At 41.2% G+C, this 21141-nt stretch overlaps 1 protein-coding gene across 1 annotated transcript in view; it reads left to right on the top strand.

The window, feature by feature from the left end:
- LOC139417003 (butyrophilin-like protein 10) overlaps positions 1 to 21141 on the top strand; it is a 137012-nt gene that overhangs the window by 25923 nt on the left and 89948 nt on the right. The window lies entirely within an intron of this gene.

Genomic DNA, 21141 nt, shown 5'->3' with positions numbered 1-21141 from the left:
CAGCCCCCAGGGAGTATATATATAATATCTACAGCCCCCAGGGAGTATATATATAATATCTACAGCCCCCAGGGAGTATATCTATAATATCTACAGCCCCCAGGGAGTATATCTATAATATCTACAGCCCCCAGGGAGTATATCTATAATATCTACAGCCCCCAGGGAGAATATATATAATATCTACAGCCCCCAGGGAGAATATATATAATATCTACAGCCCCCAGGGAGTATATATATAATATCTACAGCCCCCAGGGAGTATATCTACAGCCCCCAGGGAGTATATATATAATATCTACAGCCCCCAGGGAGAATATATATAATATCTACAGCCCCCAGGGAGTATATATATAATATCTACAGCCCCCAGGGAGAATATCTATAATATCTACAGCCCCCAGGGAGAATATATATAATATCTACAGCCCCCAGGGAGAATATCTATAATATATACAGCCCCCAGGGAGTATATCTATAATATATACAGCCCCCAGGGAGTATATCTATAATATCTACAGCCCCCAGGGAGTATATCTATAATATCTACAGCCCCCAGGGAGAATATCTATAATATATACAGCCCCCAGGGAGTATATCTACAGCCCCCAGGGAGTATATCTATAATATCTACAGCCCCCAGGGAGAATATATATAATATCTACAGCCCCCAGGGAGAATATCTATAATATCTACAGCCCCCAGGGAGTGTATATATAATATCTACAGCCCCAGGGAGTATATATATAATATCTACAGCCCCCAGGGAGAATATCTATAATATCTACAGCCCCCAGGGAGTATATATATAATATCTACAGCCCCCAGGGAGAATATATATAATATCTACAGCCCCCAGGGAGAATATCTATAATATCTACAGCCCCCAGGGAGTATATCTACAGCCCCCAGGGAGTATATCTAGAGCCCCCAGGGAGTATATATATAATATCTACAGCCCCCAGGGAGTATATCTACAGCCCCCAGGGAGAATATCTACAATATATACAGCCCCCAGGGAGTATATATATAATATCTACAGCCCCCAGGGAGTATAACTATAATATCTACAGCCCCCAGGAAGTATATCTATAATATCTACAGCCCCCAGGGAGAATATATATAATATATACAGCCCCCAGGGAGTATATCTATAATATCTACAGCCCCCAGGGAGAATATATATAATATATACAGCCCCCAGGGAGTATATCTATAATATCTACAGCCCCCAGGGAGTATATCTATAATATCTACAGCCCCCAGGGAGTATAACTATAATATCTACAGCCCCCAGGGAGTATATCTATAATATCTACAGCCCCCAGGGAGAATATATATAATATCTACAGCCCCCAGGGAGAATATCTATAATATATACAGCCCCCAGGGAGTATATCTATAATATATACAGCCCCCAGGGAGTATATCTATAATATCTACAGCCCCCAGGGAGTATATCTATAATATCTACAGCCCCCAGGGAGAATATCTATAATATATACAGCCCCCAGGGAGTATATCTACAGCCCCCAGGGAGTATATCTATAATATCTACAGCCCCCAGGGAGAATATATATAATATCTACAGCCCCCAGGGAGAATATCTATAATATCTACAGCCCCCAGGGAGTGTATATATAATATCTACAGCCCCAGGGAGTATATATATAATATCTACAGCCCCCAGGGAGAATATCTATAATATCTACAGCCCCCAGGGAGTATATATATAATATCTACAGCCCCCAGGGAGAATATATATAATATCTACAGCCCCCAGGGAGTATATCTATAATATCTACATCCCCAGGGAGTATATATATAATATCTACAGCCCCCAGGGAGTATATATATAATATCTACAGCCCCAGGGAGTATATATATAATATCTACAGCCCCCAGGGAGTATATATATAATATCTACAGCCCCCAGGGAGTATATCTATAATATCTACAGCCCCCAGGGAGTATATCTATAATATCTACAGCCCCCAGGGAGTATATATATAATATCTACAGCCCCAGGGAGTATATATATAATATCTACAGCCCCAGGGAGAATATCTATAATATCTACAGCCCCCAGGGAGTATATCTATAATATCTACAGCCCCCAGGGAGTATATCTATAATATCTACAGCCCCCAGGGAGTATATCTATAATATCTACAGCCCCCAGGGAGAATATCTATAATATCTACAGCCCCCAGGGAGAATATATATAATATCTACAGCCCCCAGGGAGAATATCTATAATATCTACAGCCCCCAGGGAGAATATCTATAATATCTACAGCCCCCAGGGAGAATATATATAATATATACAGCCCGCAGGGAGTATATATATAATATCTACAGCCCCCAGGGAGAATATATATAATATCTACAGCCCCCACGGAGTATATCTATAATATCTACAGCCCCCACGGAGTATATATATAATATCTACAGCCCCCAGGGAGTATATAGATAATATCTACAGCCCCCAGGGAGAATATCTATAATATCTACAGCCCCCAGGGAGTATATCTATAATATCTACAGCCCCAGGGAGAATATATATAATATCTACAGCCCCCAGGGAGTATATCTACAGCCCCCAGGGAGAATATCTATAATATCTACAGCCCCCAGGGAGTATATATATAATATCTATTGCCCCCAGGGAGTATATATATAATATCTACAGCCCCCAGGGAGTATATCTATAATATCTACAGCCCCCAGGGAGTATATCTATAATATCTACAGCCCCCAGGGAGTATATCTACAGCCCCCAGGGAGAATATCTATAATATCTACAGCCCCCAGGGAGTATATCTATAATATCTACAGCCCCCAGGGAGTATATCTATAATATATACAGCCCCCAGGGAGAATATATATAATATCTATTGCCCCCAGGGAGTATATATATAATATCTACAGCCCCCAGGGAGTATATATATAATATCTACAGCCCCCAGGGAGTATATATATAATATCTACAGCCCCCAGGGAGTATATCTACAGCCCCCAGGGAGTATATATATAATATCTACAGCCCCCAGGGAGTATATATATAATATCTACAGCCCCAGGGAGTATATATATAATATCTACAGCCCCCAGGGAGTATATATATAATATCTACAGCCCCCAGGGAGTATATATATAATATCTACAGCCCCCAGGGAGTATATATATAATATCTACAGCCCCCAGGGAGTATATCTACCACCCCCAGGGAGTATATATATAATATCTACAGCCCCCAGGGAGTATATATATAATATCTACAGCCCCCAGGGAGTATATATATAATATCTACAGCCCCCAGGGAGAATATCTATAATATCTACAGCCCCCAGGGAGTATATATATAATATCTACAGCCCCCAGGGAGTATATATATAATATGTACAGCCCCCAGGGAGAATATCTATAATATCTACAGCCCCCAGGGAGTATATCTATAATATCTACAGCCCCCAGGGAGTATATATATAATATCTACAGCCCCCAGGGAGTATATATATAATATCTACAGCCCCCAGGGAGTATATATATAATATCTACAGCCCCCAGGGAGAATATCTATAATATCTACAGCCCCCAGGGAGTATATATATATAATATCTACAGCCCCCAGGGAGTATATATATAATATGTACAGCCCCCAGGGAGAATATCTATAATATCTACAGCCCCCAGGGAGTATATCTATAATATCTACAGCCCCCAGGGAGTATATATATAATATCTACAGCCCCCAGGGAGTATATCTATAATATCTACAGCCCCCAGGGAGTATATCTATAATATCTACAGCCCCCAGGGAGTATATCTATAATATCTACAGCCCCCAGGGAGTATATCTATAATATCTACAGCCCCCAGGGAGTATATATTTAATATCTACAGCCCCCAGGGAGTATATCTATAATATCTACAGCCCCCAGGGAGTATATCTATAATATCTACAGCCCCCAGGGAGTATATATATAATATCTACAGCCCCCAGGGAGTATATCTATAATATCTACAGCCCCCAGGGAGTATATATATAATATCTACAGCCCCCAGGGAGTATATATATAATATCTACAGCCCCCAGGGAGTATATATATCATATCTACAGCCCCCAGGGAGAATATATATAATATCTACAGCCCCCAGGGAGTATATATATCATATCTACAGCCCCCAGGGAGTATATATATAATATCTACAGCCCCCAGGGACTATATATATCATATCTACAGCCCCCAGGGAGAATATATATAATATCTACAGCCCCCAGGGAGAATATCTATAATATCTACAGCCCCCAGGGATAATTTCTATAATATCTACAGCCCCCAGGGAGTATATCTACAGCCCCCAGGGAGAATATCTACAATATCTACAGCCCCCAGGGAGTATAACTATAATATCTACAGCCCCCAGGGAGAATATCTATAATATCTACAGCCCCCAGGGAGTATAACTATAATATCTACAGCCCCCAGGGAGTATATATATAATATATACAGCCCCCAGGGAGTATATCTATAATATCTACAGCCCCCAGGGAGTATAACTATAATATCTACAGCCCCCAGGGAGTATATCTATAATATCTACAGCCCCCAGGGAGTATATATATAATATCTACAGCCCCCAGGGAGTATATCTATAATATCTACAGCCCCCAGGGAGTATATATATAATATCTACAGCCCCCAGGGAGTATATATATAATATCTACAGCCCCCAGGGAGTATATCTATAATATCTACAGCCCCCAGGGAGTATATATATAATATCTACAGCCCCCAGGGAGTATATATATAATATCTACAGCCCCCAGGGAGTATATATATAATATCTACAGCCCCCAGGGAGTATATCTATAATATCTACAGCCCCCAGGGAGTATATCTATAATATCTACAGCCCCCAGGGAGTATATCTATAATATCTACAGCCCCCAGGGAGAATATATATAATATCTACAGCCCCCAGGTAGAATATATATAATATCTACAGCCCCCAGGGAGTATATATATAATATCTACAGCCCCCAGGGAGTATATCTACAGCCCCCAGGGAGTATATATATAATATCTACAGCCCCCAGGGAGAATATATATAATATCTACAGCCCCCAGGGAGTATATATATAATATCTACAGCCCCCAGGGAGAATATCTATAATATCTACAGCCCCCAGGGAGAATATATATAATATCTACAGCCCCCAGGGAGAATATCTATAATATATACAGCCCCCAGGGAGTATATCTATAATATATACAGCCCCCAGGGAGTATATCTATAATATCTACAGCCCCCAGGGAGTATATCTATAATATCTACAGCCCCCAGGGAGAATATCTATAATATATACAGCCCCCAGGGAGTATATCTACAGCCCCCAGGGAGTATATCTATAATATCTACAGCCCCCAGGGAGAATATATATAATATCTACAGCCCCCAGGGAGAATATCTATAATATCTACAGCCCCCAGGGAGTGTATATATAATATCTACAGCCCCAGGGAGTATATATATAATATCTACAGCCCCCAGGGAGAATATCTATAATATCTACAGCCCCCAGGGAGTATATATATAATATCTACAGCCCCCAGGGAGAATATATATAATATCTACAGCCCCCAGGGAGAATATCTATAATATCTACAGCCCCCAGGGAGTATATCTACAGCCCCCAGGGAGTATATCTAGAGCCCCCAGGGAGTATATATATAATATCTACAGCCCCCAGGGAGTATATCTACAGCCCCCAGGGAGAATATCTACAATATATACAGCCCCCAGGGAGTATATATATAATATCTACAGCCCCCAGGGAGTATAACTATAATATCTACAGCCCCCAGGAAGTATATCTATAATATCTACAGCCCCCAGGGAGAATATATATAATATATACAGCCCCCAGGGAGTATATCTATAATATCTACAGCCCCCAGGGAGTATATCTATAATATCTACAGCCCCCAGGGAGTATATATATAATATCTACAGCCCCCAGGGAGTATATCTATAATATCTACAGCCCCCAGGGAGTATAACTATAATATCTACAGCCCCCAGGGAGTATATCTATAATATCTACAGCCCCCAGGGAGTATATATATAATATCTACAGCCCCCAGGGAGTATATCTATAATATCTACAGCCCCCAGGGAGTATATATATAATATCTACAGCCCCCAGGGAGTATATATATAATATCTACAGCCCCCAGGGAGTATATCTATAATATCTACAGCCCCCAGGGAGTATATATATAATATCTACAGCCCCCAGGGAGTATATATATAATATCTACAGCCCCCAGGGAGTATATATATAATATCTACAGCCCCCAGGGAGTATATCTATAATATCTACAGCCCCCAGGGAGTATATCTATAATATCTACAGCCCCCAGGGAGTATATCTATAATATCTACAGCCCCCAGGGAGAATATATATAATATCTACAGCCCCCAGGGAGAATATATATAATATCTACAGCCCCCAGGGAGTATATATATAATATCTACAGCCCCCAGGGAGTATATCTACAGCCCCCAGGGAGTATATATATAATATCTACAGCCCCCAGGGAGAATATATATAATATCTACAGCCCCCAGGGAGTATATATATAATATCTACAGCCCCCAGGGAGAATATCTATAATATCTACAGCCCCCAGGGAGAATATATATAATATCTACAGCCCCCAGGGAGAATATCTATAATATATACAGCCCCCAGGGAGTATATCTATAATATATACAGCCCCCAGGGAGTATATCTATAATATCTACAGCCCCCAGGGAGTATATCTATAATATCTACAGCCCCCAGGGAGAATATCTATAATATATACAGCCCCCAGGGAGTATATCTACAGCCCCCAGGGAGTATATCTATAATATCTACAGCCCCCAGGGAGAATATATATAATATCTACAGCCCCCAGGGAGAATATCTATAATATCTACAGCCCCCAGGGAGTGTATATATAATATCTACAGCCCCAGGGAGTATATATATAATATCTACAGCCCCCAGGGAGAATATCTATAATATCTACAGCCCCCAGGGAGTATATATATAATATCTACAGCCCCCAGGGAGAATATATATAATATCTACAGCCCCCAGGGAGTATATCTATAATATCTACATCCCCAGGGAGTATATATATAATATCTACAGCCCCCAGGGAGTATATATATAATATCTACAGCCCCAGGGAGTATATATATAATATCTACAGCCCCCAGGGAGTATATATATAATATCTACAGCCCCCAGGGAGTATATCTATAATATCTACAGCCCCCAGGGAGTATATCTATAATATCTACAGCCCCCAGGGAGTATATATATAATATCTACAGCCCCAGGGAGTATATATATAATATCTACAGCCCCAGGGAGAATATCTATAATATCTACAGCCCCCAGGGAGTATATCTATAATATCTACAGCCCCCAGGGAGTATATCTATAATATCTACAGCCCCCAGGGAGTATATCTATAATATCTACAGCCCCCAGGGAGAATATCTATAATATCTACAGCCCCCAGGGAGAATATATATAATATCTACAGCCCCCAGGGAGAATATCTATAATATCTACAGCCCCCAGGGAGAATATCTATAATATCTACAGCCCCCAGGGAGAATATATATAATATATACAGCCCGCAGGGAGTATATATATAATATCTACAGCCCCCAGGGAGAATATATATAATATCTACAGCCCCCACGGAGTATATCTATAATATCTACAGCCCCCACGGAGTATATATATAATATCTACAGCCCCCAGGGAGTATATAGATAATATCTACAGCCCCCAGGGAGAATATCTATAATATCTACAGCCCCCAGGGAGTATATCTATAATATCTACAGCCCCAGGGAGAATATATATAATATCTACAGCCCCCAGGGAGTATATCTACAGCCCCCAGGGAGAATATCTATAATATCTACAGCCCCCAGGGAGTATATATATAATATCTATTGCCCCCAGGGAGTATATATATAATATCTACAGCCCCCAGGGAGTATATCTATAATATCTACAGCCCCCAGGGAGTATATCTATAATATCTACAGCCCCCAGGGAGTATATCTACAGCCCCCAGGGAGAATATCTATAATATCTACAGCCCCCAGGGAGTATATCTATAATATCTACAGCCCCCAGGGAGTATATCTATAATATATACAGCCCCCAGGGAGAATATATATAATATCTATTGCCCCCAGGGAGTATATATATAATATCTACAGCCCCCAGGGAGTATATATATAATATCTACAGCCCCCAGGGAGTATATATATAATATCTACAGCCCCCAGGGAGTATATCTACAGCCCCCAGGGAGTATATATATAATATCTACAGCCCCCAGGGAGTATATATATAATATCTACAGCCCCAGGGAGTATATATATAATATCTACAGCCCCCAGGGAGTATATATATAATATCTACAGCCCCCAGGGAGTATATATATAATATCTACATCCCCCAGGGAGTATATATATAATATCTACAGCCCCCAGGGAGTATATCTACCACCCCCAGGGAGTATATATATAATATCTACAGCCCCCAGGGAGTATATATATAATATCTACAGCCCCCAGGGAGTATATATATAATATCTACAGCCCCCAGGGAGAATATCTATAATATCTACAGCCCCCAGGGAGTATATATATAATATCTACAGCCCCCAGGGAGTATATATATAATATGTACAGCCCCCAGGGAGAATATCCATAATATCTACAGCCCCCAGGGAGTATATCTATAATATCTACAGCCCCCAGGGAGTATATATATAATATCTACAGCCCCCAGGGAGTATATATATAATATCTACAGCCCCCAGGGAGTATATATATAATATCTACAGCCCCCAGGGAGAATATCTATAATATCTACAGCCCCCAGGGAGTATATATATAATATCTACAGCCCCCAGGGAGTATATATATAATATGTACAGCCCCCAGGGAGAATATCTATAATATCTACAGCCCCCAGGGAGTATATCTATAATATCTACAGCCCCCAGGGAGTATATATATAATATCTACAGCCCCCAGGGAGTATATCTATAATATCTACAGCCCCCAGGGAGTATATCTATAATATCTACAGCCCCCAGGGAGTATATCTATAATATCTACAGCCCCCAGGGAGTATATCTATAATATCTACAGCCCCCAGGGAGTATATATTTAATATCTACAGCCCCCAGGGAGTATATATATAATATCTACAGCCCCCAGGGAGAATATCTATAATATCTACAGCCCCCAGGGAGTATATATATAATATCTACAGCCCCCAGGGAGAATATATATAATATCTACAGCCCCCAGGGAGAATATCTATAATATCTACAGCCCCCAGGGAGTATATCTACAGCCCCCAGGGAGTATATCTAGAGCCCCCAGGGAGTATATATATAATATCTACAGCCCCCAGGTAGTATATCTACAGCCCCCAGGGAGAATATCTACAATATATACAGCCCCCAGGGAGTATATATATAATATCTACAGCCCCCAGGGAGTATAACTATAATATCTACAGCCCCCAGGAAGTATATCTATAATATCTACAGCCCCCAGGGAGAATATATATAATATATACAGCCCCCAGGGAGTATATCTATAATATCTACAGCCCCCAGGGAGTATATCTATAATATCTACAGCCCCCAGGGAGTATATATATAATATCTACAGCCCCCAGGGAGTATATCTATAATATCTACAGCCCCCAGGGAGTATAACTATAATATCTACAGCCCCCAGGGAGTATATCTATAATATCTACAGCCCCCAGGGAGTATATATATAATATCTACAGCCCCCAGGGAGTATATCTATAATATCTACAGCCCCCAGGGAGTATATATATAATATCTACAGCCCCCAGGGAGTATATATATAATATCTACAGCCCCCAGGGAGTATATCTATAATATCTACAGCCCCCAGGGAGTATATATATAATATCTACAGCCCCCAGGGAGTATATATATAATATCTACAGCCCCCAGGGAGTATATATATAATATCTACAGCCCCCAGGGAGTATATCTATAATATCTACAGCCCCCAGGGAGTATATCTATAATATCTACAGCCCCCAGGGAGTATATCTATAATATCTACAGCCCCCAGGGAGAATATATATAATATCTACAGCCCCCAGGGAGAATATATATAATATCTACAGCCCCCAGGGAGTATATATATAATATCTACAGCCCCCAGGGAGTATATCTACAGCCCCCAGGGAGTATATATATAATATCTACAGCCCCCAGGGAGAATATATATAATATCTACAGCCCCCAGGGAGTATATATATAATATCTACAGCCCCCAGGGAGAATATCTATAATATCTACAGCCCCCAGGGAGAATATATATAATATCTACAGCCCCCAGGGAGAATATCTATAATATATACAGCCCCCAGGGAGTATATCTATAATATATACAGCCCCCAGGGAGTATATCTATAATATCTACAGCCCCCAGGGAGTATATCTATAATATCTACAGCCCCCAGGGAGAATATCTATAATATATACAGCCCCCAGGGAGTATATCTACAGCCCCCAGGGAGTATATCTATAATATCTACAGCCCCCAGGGAGAATATATATAATATCTACAGCCCCCAGGGAGAATATCTATAATATCTACAGCCCCCAGGGAGTGTATATATAATATCTACAGCCCCAGGGAGTATATATATAATATCTACAGCCCCCAGGGAGAATATCTATAATATCTACAGCCCCCAGGGAGTATATATATAATATCTACAGCCCCCAGGGAGAATATATATAATATCTACAGCCCCCAGGGAGTATATCTATAATATCTACATCCCCAGGGAGTATATATATAATATCTACAGCCCCCAGGGAGTATATATATAATATCTACAGCCCCAGGGAGTATATATATAATATCTACAGCCCCCAGGGAGTATATATATAATATCTACAGCCCCCAGGGAGTATATCTATAATATCTACAGCCCCCAGGGAGTATATCTATAATATCTACAGCCCCCAGGGAGTATATATATAATATCTACAGCCCCAGGGAGTATATATATAATATCTACAGCCCCAGGGAGAATATCTATAATATCTACAGCCCCCAGGGAGTATATCTATAATATCTACAGCCCCCAGGGAGTATATCTATAATATCTACAGCCCCCAGGGAGTATATCTATAATATCTACAGCCCCCAGGGAGAATATCTATAATATCTACAGCCCCCAGGGAGAATATATATAATATCTACAGCCCCCAGGGAGAATATCTATAATATCTACAGCCCCCAGGGAGAATATCTATAATATCTACAGCCCCCAGGGAGAATATATATAATATATACAGCCCGCAGGGAGTATATATATAATATCTACAGCCCCCAGGGAGAATATATATAATATCTACAGCCCCCACGGAGTATATCTATAATATCTACAGCCCCCACGGAGTATATATATAATATCTACAGCCCCCAGGGAGTATATAGATAATATCTACAGCCCCCAGGGAGAATATCTATAATATCTACAGCCCCCAGGGAGTATATCTATAATATCTACAGCCCCAGGGAGAATATATATAATATCTACAGCCCCCAGGGAGTATATCTACAGCCCCCAGGGAGAATATCTATAATATCTACAGCCCCCAGGGAGTATATATATAATATCTGTTGCCCCCAGGGAGTATATATATAATATCTACAGCCCCCAGGGAGTATATCTATAATATCTACAGCCCCCAGGGAGTATATCTATAATATCTACAGCCCCCAGGGAGTATATCTACAGCCCCCAGGGAGAATATCTATAATATCTACAGCCCCCAGGGAGTATATCTATAATATCTACAGCCCCCAGGGAGTATATCTATAATATATACAGCCCCCAGGGAGAATATATATAATATCTATTGCCCCCAGGGAGTATATATATAATATCTACAGCCCCCAGGGAGTATATATATAATATCTACAGCCCCCAGGGAGTATATATATAATATCTACAGCCCCCAGGGAGTATATCTACAGCCCCCAGGGAGTATATATATAATATCTACAGCCCCCAGGGAGTATATATATAATATCTACAGCCCCAGGGAGTATATATATAATATCTACAGCCCCCAGGGAGTATATATATAATATCTACAGCCCCCAGGGAGTATATATATAATATCTACAGCCCCCAGGGAGTATATATATAATATCTACAGCCCCCAGGGAGTATATCTACCACCCCCAGGGAGTATATATATAATATCTACAGCCCCCAGGGAGTATATATATAATATCTACAGCCCCCAGGGAGTATATATATAATATCTACAGCCCCCAGGGAGAATATCTATAATATCTACAGCCCCCAGGGAGTATATATATAATATCTACAGCCCCCAGGGAGTATATATATAATATGTACAGCCCCCAGGGAGAATATCTATAATATCTACAGCCCCCAGGGAGTATATCTATAATATCTACAGCCCCCAGGGAGTATATATATAATATCTACAGCCCCCAGGGAGTATATATATAATATCTACAGCCCCCAGGGAGTATATATATAATATCTACAGCCCCCAGGGAGTATATATATAATATCTACAGCCCCCAGGGAGAATATCTATAATATCTACAGCCCCCAGGGAGTATATATATAATATCTACAGCCCCCAGGGAGTATATAAATAATATGTACAGCCCCCAGGGAGAATATCTATAATATCTACAGCCCCCAGGGAGTATATCTATAATATCTACAGCCCCCAGGGAGTATATATATAATATCTACAGCCCCCAGGGAGTATATCTATAATATCTACAGCCCCCAGGGAGTACATCTATAATATCTACAGCCCCCAGGGAGTATATCTATAATATCTACAGCCCCCAGGGAGTATATCTATAATATCTACAGCCCCCAGGGAGTATATATTTAATATCTACAGCCCCCAGGGCGTATATCTATAATATCTACAGCCCCCAGGGAGTATATCTATAATATCTACAGCCCCCAGGGAGTATATATATAATATCTACAGCCCCCAGGGAGTATATCTATAATATCTACAGCCCCCAGGGAGTATATATATAATATCTACAGCCCCCAGGGAGTATATATATAATATCTACAGCCCCCAGGGAGTATATATATCATATCTACAGCCCCCAGGGAGAATATATATAATATCTACAGCCCCCAGGGAGTATATATATCATATCTACAGCCCCCAGGGAGTATATATATAATATCTACAGCCCCCAGGGACTATATATATCATATCTACAGCCCCCAGGGAGTATATATATCATATCTACAGCCCCCAGGGAGAATATATATAATATCTACAGCCCCCAGGGAGTATATATATCATATCTACAGCCCCCAGGGAGTATATATATAATATCTACAGCCCCCAGGGACTATATATATCATATCTACAGCCCCCAGGGAGAATATATATAATATCTACAGCCCCCAGGGAGAATATCTATAATATCTACAGCCCCCAGGGATAATTTCTATAATATCTACAGCCCCCAGGGAGTATATCTACAGCCCCCAGGGAGAATATCTACAATATCTACAGCCCCCAGGGAGTATAACTATAATATCTACAGCCCCCAGGGAGAATATCTATAATATCTACAGCCCCCAGGGAGTATAACTATAATATCTACAGCCCCCAGGGAGTATATATATAATATATACAGCCCCCAGGGAGAATATCTATACTATCTACAGCCCCCAGGGAGTATATCTATAATATCTACAGCCCCAGGGAGAATATCTATAATATCTACAGCCCCCAGGGAGAATATCTATAATATCTACAGCCCCCAGGGAGTATATATATAATATCTACAGCCCCCAGGGAGTATATCTACAGCCCCCAGGGAGTATATATATAATATATACAGCCCCCAGTGAGTATATATATAATATCTACAGCCCCCAGGGAGTATATATATAATATCTACAGCCCCCAGGGAGTATATCTACAGCCCCCAGGGAGTATATATATAATATCTACAGCCCCCAGGGAGTATATCTACAATATATACAGCCCCCAGGGAGTATTCCTGAATCATTAGTTAGGTATCATGCAGCAACATGGTGATAACTCTGCCTTTCTCTCTGATTAAATTAGTGTAATTTCTGCCATACTACTCACACCTATCTAGCAAGTTAACAACTGACAGTGAAAGTCACATTCATTTTATATGATCAATGTTCTTTGGTCATTTCACATCGTAAGTTGTTACTAATTGAAATGGTGGTTCTATAGGGTGGTGGTGCTATATAGTGGTGTCCGTGGAAGACAGGGCAGTTTGGGGTGTGTTGCTGTAGGGTGGTGGTGCTGTAGGGTGGGGGTGCTATAGGGTGGTGTCCGTGGCAGACAGGGCAGTTTGGAGTGTGGTGCTGTAGGGTGTGGTGCTGTAGGGTGGTGGTGCTGTAGGGTGGTGTCCGTGGCAGACAGGACAGTTTGGGGTGTGGTGGTGCTGTAGGGTGGTGGTGCTGTAGGGTGGTGTCCGTGGCAGACAAACACTATTTACACAATACTAAGATAAGGCAGTGCCTTTTTAGTAGCAGGTTAGGAGAACTTACGATGTAGGTTAGGATAATTAGTTAAGGTTAGGAAATTGGTCAGGGTTAACGAAAATGCTCTTCTAACGTAGCTGTATCGAAGTGTCATAAAGTAGAGGGTGTTAAATTGTTAGACTACAGGAAGTGTCATAAAGTAGAGGGTGTTAAATTGTTAGTCTACAGGAAGTGTCATAAAGTAGAGGGTGTTAAATTGTTAGACTACAGGAAGTGTCATGAAGTAGAGGGTGTTAAATTGTTAGACTACAGGAAGTGTCATAAAGTAGAGGGTGTTAAATTGTTAGACTACAGGAAGTGTCATAAAGTAGAGGGTGTTGAATTGTTAGACTACAGGAAGTGTCATAAAGTAGAGGGTGTTAAATTGTTGGGCTAAAGGAAGTGTCATAAAGTAGAGGGTGTTAAATTGTTGGGCTAAAGGAAGTGTCATAAAGTAGAGGGTGTTAAATTGTTAGACTAAAGGAAGTGTCATAAAGTAGAGGGTGTTAAATTGTTAGACTAAAGGAAGTGTAGCCATGTTTATGACTAGCAAGCGGAGACGTTTTACACCGAGGTAAAGACAGATTCAGGTCTGAATTGACGCGATACAAAGAATTCAGATGGTAAAACGTTTTCTCTTTATAGTCATAAATATGGCTCTAGCAACCTAACTGATATAACTAACAACCTAACTGATATAACTAACAACCTAACTGATATAACTAACAACCTAACTGATATAACTAACAACCAGCCTGCTTCTCTAGCAACCTAACTGATATAACTAACAACCTAACTGATAGAACTAACAACCCGTCTGCTTCTCTAACAACCTAACTGATAGAACTAACAACCAGTCTGCTTCTGTAACAACGTAACTGATAGAACTAACAACCTATCTGACAGAACTAACAACCAGTCTGCCTCTCTAACAACCTAACAATATAACTAACAACCAGTCTGCTTCTCTAACAACCTAATTGATAGAACTAACAACCAGTCTGCTTCTCTAGCAACCTAACTGATATAACTAACAACCTAACTGATAGAACTAACAACCAGTCTGCTTCTCTAGCAACCTAACTGATATAACTAACAACCAGTCTGCTTCTCTAACAACCTAACTGACATAACTAACAACCTAACTGATAGAACTAACAACCCGTCTGCTTCTCTAGCAACCTAACTGATATAACTAACAAACAGTCTGCTTCTCTAACAACCTAACTGACATAACTAACAACCAGTCTGCTTCTCTAACAACCTAACTGATAGAACTAACAACGTATCTGACATAACTAACAACCAGTCTGCCTCTATCAACCTAACTCATAGAACTAACAACCAGTCTGCTTCTCTAACAACCTAACTGATATAACTAACAACCAGTCTGCTTCTCTAGCAACCTAACTGATATAACGAATAACCTAACTGATAGAACAAACAACCAGTCTGCTTCTCTAACAACCTAACTGAGAGAACTAACAACCAGTCTGCTTCTCTAACAACCTAACTGAATGAACTAACAACCAGTCTGCTTCTCTAACAACCTAACTGAATGAACTAACAACCAGGTGCAGTGGAAGGTATGAATTTATGAATATCAATGAAAACATGTCATTTTTACCATTAAATGCATGCTTGTTTTCTTTGGCAACCATGGTATTAGCGGGATAAACGCCACCTCTCAGTACATTATCTGGAACTATTAAACTCTGTCTCTGTACATTATCTGGAACTAATCAATTTGGGCTCTGTACATTATCTGGAACTATTCAACTCTGGCTCTTTACATTATCTGGAACTAATCAACTCTGGCTCTGTACATTATCTGGAACTAATCAACTCTGGTTCTGTACATTATCTGGAACTATTCAACTCTGGCTCTGTACATTATCTAGAACTAATCAACTCTGGCTCTGTACATTATCTGGAACTAATCAAGCAGTACCAAGACCTCCATTATTCCCAGATAATGTACCAAGTCCTCCATTATCTCCAGATAATGTACCAAGTCCTCCATTATTTCCAGGTAATGTACCAAGTCCTCCATTATTTCCAGATAATGTACTTAGTCCTAATTTTTTTCTCCAGATCATGTACATAGTCCTCCATTATCTCCAGATAATGTACCCAGTCCTCCATTATTTCCAGATAATGTACCAAGTCTTCCATTGTCTCCAGATAATGTACCAATTCATCCATTAACTCCAGATAATGTACAAAGTCATGCATTATCTCCGGATAATGTACCAAGTCCTCCATTATTTTCAGATAATGCACCAAGTCCTCCATTATCCCCAGATAATGTATCAAGTCCTCCATTATTTCCAGATAATGTATCAAGCCCTCCATTATTTCCAGATAATGTACCGAGTCCTCTTTTTTTTAAGATAATGTACCAAGGTCTCCAGTATCTCCAGATAATGTACCAATTCCCCCATTATCCCCAGATAATGTATCAATTCATCCATTATCTCCAGATACTGTACCAAGCCATCCATTATCTCCAGATACTGTATCAAGTCCTCCATTATTTCCAGATAATGTACCAGGTCCTTCATTATTTCCAGATAATGTACCAAGTCCTCCATGTTTTACATATAATGTACCAAGCCATCCATTATCTCCAGATACTGTACCAAGTCCTCCATTATTTCCAGATAATGTACCGATTCCTCAATTTTCCAGATAATGTACAAAGTCATCCATTATCTCCAGATAATGTACCAAGTCCTCCATTATCTCCAGATAATGTACCAAGTCCTCCATTATCTCCAGATAATATACCAAGTCCTCCATTATCTCCAGATAATGTTCAAAGCGTCAGTGTTTATCCCTTACAGCACATATGTCAGAGTCAAGGCCCGCGGGCCACATCCGGCCCGCAAGAAGGTTTTTTACGGCCCCTGGGATGATCTTGATTTATTATTAGAACCGGCCCGCAGCAAGCCGGCAGCCCGCAGATCTTTTACACGCACCAATACTACATTTCCCACAATGCAAAGGTGACGCACCGAGCAGTAGGCTGCTTCATTTCAATATTTATTGGCACAGCAGTCGTCAGCATCACAGTAAAATTAACTTTCAGATACCCATCAAAAATGGCAAAACGGAAGGTGGATACTGAGAACCGGGGGTTTCAAACAAGGTGGGAGTCGGAGTATATGTTCACGAAGGTAGCTGGAAAACCTGTGTGTCTTCTGTGTGGAGAAAGTGTGGCGGTACTGAAAGAGTATAATCTGAGACGACATTATGAAACGAAACACGCGGACACACACGCGGACGCAACTGTCAAGGCCAGTTTTATTTTGGCAGAAGAGATCGCTAAATCAGCCCGGCCATTTACGGAGGGGGATTTCATCAAAAACTGCATGATTAAAGTTTGTGACGAAGTTTGCCCAGAAAAAAGGCAACTCTTTTTAAATGTGAGTCTGAGCAGAAACACCATTGCCGAGAGAGTAGACCAGTTGTCCATCAATCTAAAAGAGCAGCTTGTGAAAAAGGGAAAAGATTTTATTGCATATTCCTTGGCTGTGGATGAGAGCACCGACATTTCTGACATTGCCCAGTTGTCAATTTTCATCCGCGGAGTGGACTCCAACCTAAGCGTGACAGAGGAGTTTTTGGCTTTACGTCCTATGCATGGCACAACTACGGGGCATGATTTGTATGAAGAGGTGTCAAGATGTGTAAATGAGATGGAGCTGCCTTGGGAAAAACTCGTGGGTTTGACAACCGACGGAGCACCTGCGATGTGTGGACACAGGAGCGGACTGGTGGCGAAGATACGGGAAAAGATGCAAGAGGAAAACGCGACAGGTGAGCTGACAGCTTATCATTGTATCATACACCAGGAAGCGTTGTGCGGTAAAGCCTTGAAAATGGAGCATGTAATGAGCATCATCACGCGCACAGTTAACTTTATCAGAGCCAAAGGTTTGAATCACCGCCAGTTCAAGGCATTTCTGACGGAGTTAGAAACGGAGCATGGTGATTTGCCTTATCACACAGAGGTGCGATGGCTAAGCCAGGGAAAGGTGCTTCAAAGATGTTTCGAGCTTCGTGAGGAGATTTGTCTGTTCTTGGACAGCAAAGGGAAAGACACAACACAACTCCGAGACGAAATGTTTCTGTGTGAAATGGCTTTTCTGTGTGACATTACGAGTCATCTGAATGCAATAAACTTGCAGCTGCAGGGTCGGGATCGTGTCATCTCTGATATGTACAGTACAGTGAAGGCATTTAAAACCAAACTGACTCTGTGGGAGACGCAGATGCGGAAAGAAAATTTGAGCCACTTTCCCAGCTGCCAGACCATGAAAGAGAAGCTCTCTACCAGTGCGTTCCCGAGCACACAGTTGGCTGATAAAATAGGTATGCTTGCCGCTGACTTTCGACGCCGATTTGCTGACTTTGAAGCACAAAAAAGCAGGTTGGAACTGCTCGGTAACCCATTTGCTGTTGACGTGGAAAGCTCACCACCAAACCTCCAAATGGAGTTGATTGACCTCCAATGCAATGATGCACTGAGGGCAAAATATGCGGCAGTGGGTGCTGCGGAGTTCGCCCGTTTCCTCCCCGGCACAATGCCCCAGCTGCGCATCCAGGCTGCTCAAACGTTGTCTATGTTTGGCAGCACATACCTGTGTGAACAACTGTTTTCTTTGATGAACCTGAACAAAACATCACACAGAAGTCGACTTACTGCTGAACACCTCCACTCAATTCTGAGGATTTCTTCAGCTCAGAGCCTTACCCCGAACATTGATGAACTTGTGGAAAAGATGGGACACCACCAAGTATCACCCTCAACCTCAAACAAGTGAACATTACTGTGCAATCACATATTTAGAGTTTTTACTCAGTTCAAGTTTAAAAGTTAAAATTTAATATTTGTTTTCACTGCATGTTACTTCTCCTTAAACAAAGTGTTGTTTTTGATTAATAGATTTTTGCACTTTATTTTTTTGTATTTCAATCCAATTATATTTTAAAAATATTTCAGTTGAGTGGATGATAGAAAATTGCTATTATTGTTTTTTCTTTGAAGTAAATTTAGCCCACTTTTGCTAAAATAGAAAATATAGTCTACTGATGGTGCCTTGAATACCGGTTTCTTTCATTTAATGTTCATGTTATGGGGATATTTATATAAAGGAAATTTGTCTTTTGTGTCTGTTGAAAATTAAAGATTACTGACAGAGCCATAAGAAAATATTGCTTTATTTATCTGATCATATTGTAATATATTTGTTAGGTTTTCAGTAGGTTCAATTAGGTTCACTAGACTATATGCGTCATTTAAAATTTTTTCAATGAACATTCGAACAGTCCGGCCCTCGTCTTGTAGCTGATTTTTTTATTTGGCCCTCCGTCCATTTGACTTTGACACCCCTGCCTTACAGGTATGTGTGTATGTAAATGTGTCCATGTTTCTCTGGGTCTATCTGCCCTTTCCTTGCTCTGTTCTGTCCTCTCCTTTCTGCCTCCTTCTCTGTCTGCTGCTGCAGCCACCTTATGACAAACTCTCTCTCCATCTGTAGTCTTGGATGTGAAAGTGTTTCTCCTGTCAGCACCTCTATCTGTAGTCTTGGATGTGAAAGTGTTTCTCCTGTCAGCACCTCTATCTGTAGTCTTGGATGTGAAAGTGTTTCTCCTGTCAGCACCTCTATCTGTAGTCTTGGATGTGAAAGTGTTTCTCCTGTCAGCACCTCTATCTGTAGTCTTGGATGTGAAAGTGTTTCTCCTGTCAGCACCTCTATCTGTAGTCTTGGATGTGAAAGTGTTTCTCCTGTCAGCACCTCTATCTGTAGTCTTGGATGTGAAAGTGTTTCTCCTGTCAGCACCTTTGAATAACAGAACAAAAGAGCAAAATACGTAGTTTCAACAATTAGTCAGATTGACACAAAAATCCTGTGAATCCGAACCCAGACCTCCAATGTGAAGCACATCAACGGGGCGGGGGGGGGGGGGGGGGGTTAATGGGATGAGGGGGGGGGGGGGGTAATGGGACGAGGGGGGTGTGGGTGGTAATGGGACGAGGGGTGTATTGGTGGTAATGGGACGAGGGGGGGTGGTAATGGAACGAGGGGTGTGTGGGCGGTAATGGGACGAGGGGGGGGGGGGGGGGTGGTAATGGGACGAGGGGGGGTGGTAATGGAACGAGGGGTGTGTGGGTGGTAATGGGACGAGGGGGGTGTGGGCGGTAATGGGACGAGGGGGGTGTGGGTGGTAATGCACTGCTGTTTGATTTGCAGTCCTTGCTGTGAATTATAGTGCAGCATGTTGTGGGCTGTATGGAAGCTGTGTACACAGGTGACATACATAAGGGATCATATCTTTCACCTGGATTCACCTGGTCAGTCTGTCATGGAAAGAGCAGGTGTTCATAATGTTTTGTTAACTCAGTGTATAGTTTCTCATGGAAGCCTGCAGTACCC

This window comes from Oncorhynchus clarkii, chromosome 9 (assembly GCF_045791955.1).
Source record: "Oncorhynchus clarkii lewisi isolate Uvic-CL-2024 chromosome 9, UVic_Ocla_1.0, whole genome shotgun sequence".
In the NCBI taxonomy this organism is placed as follows: Eukaryota; Metazoa; Chordata; class Actinopteri; order Salmoniformes; family Salmonidae; genus Oncorhynchus; species Oncorhynchus clarkii.
This window is presented reverse-complemented; position numbering and strand designations above follow the sequence as displayed.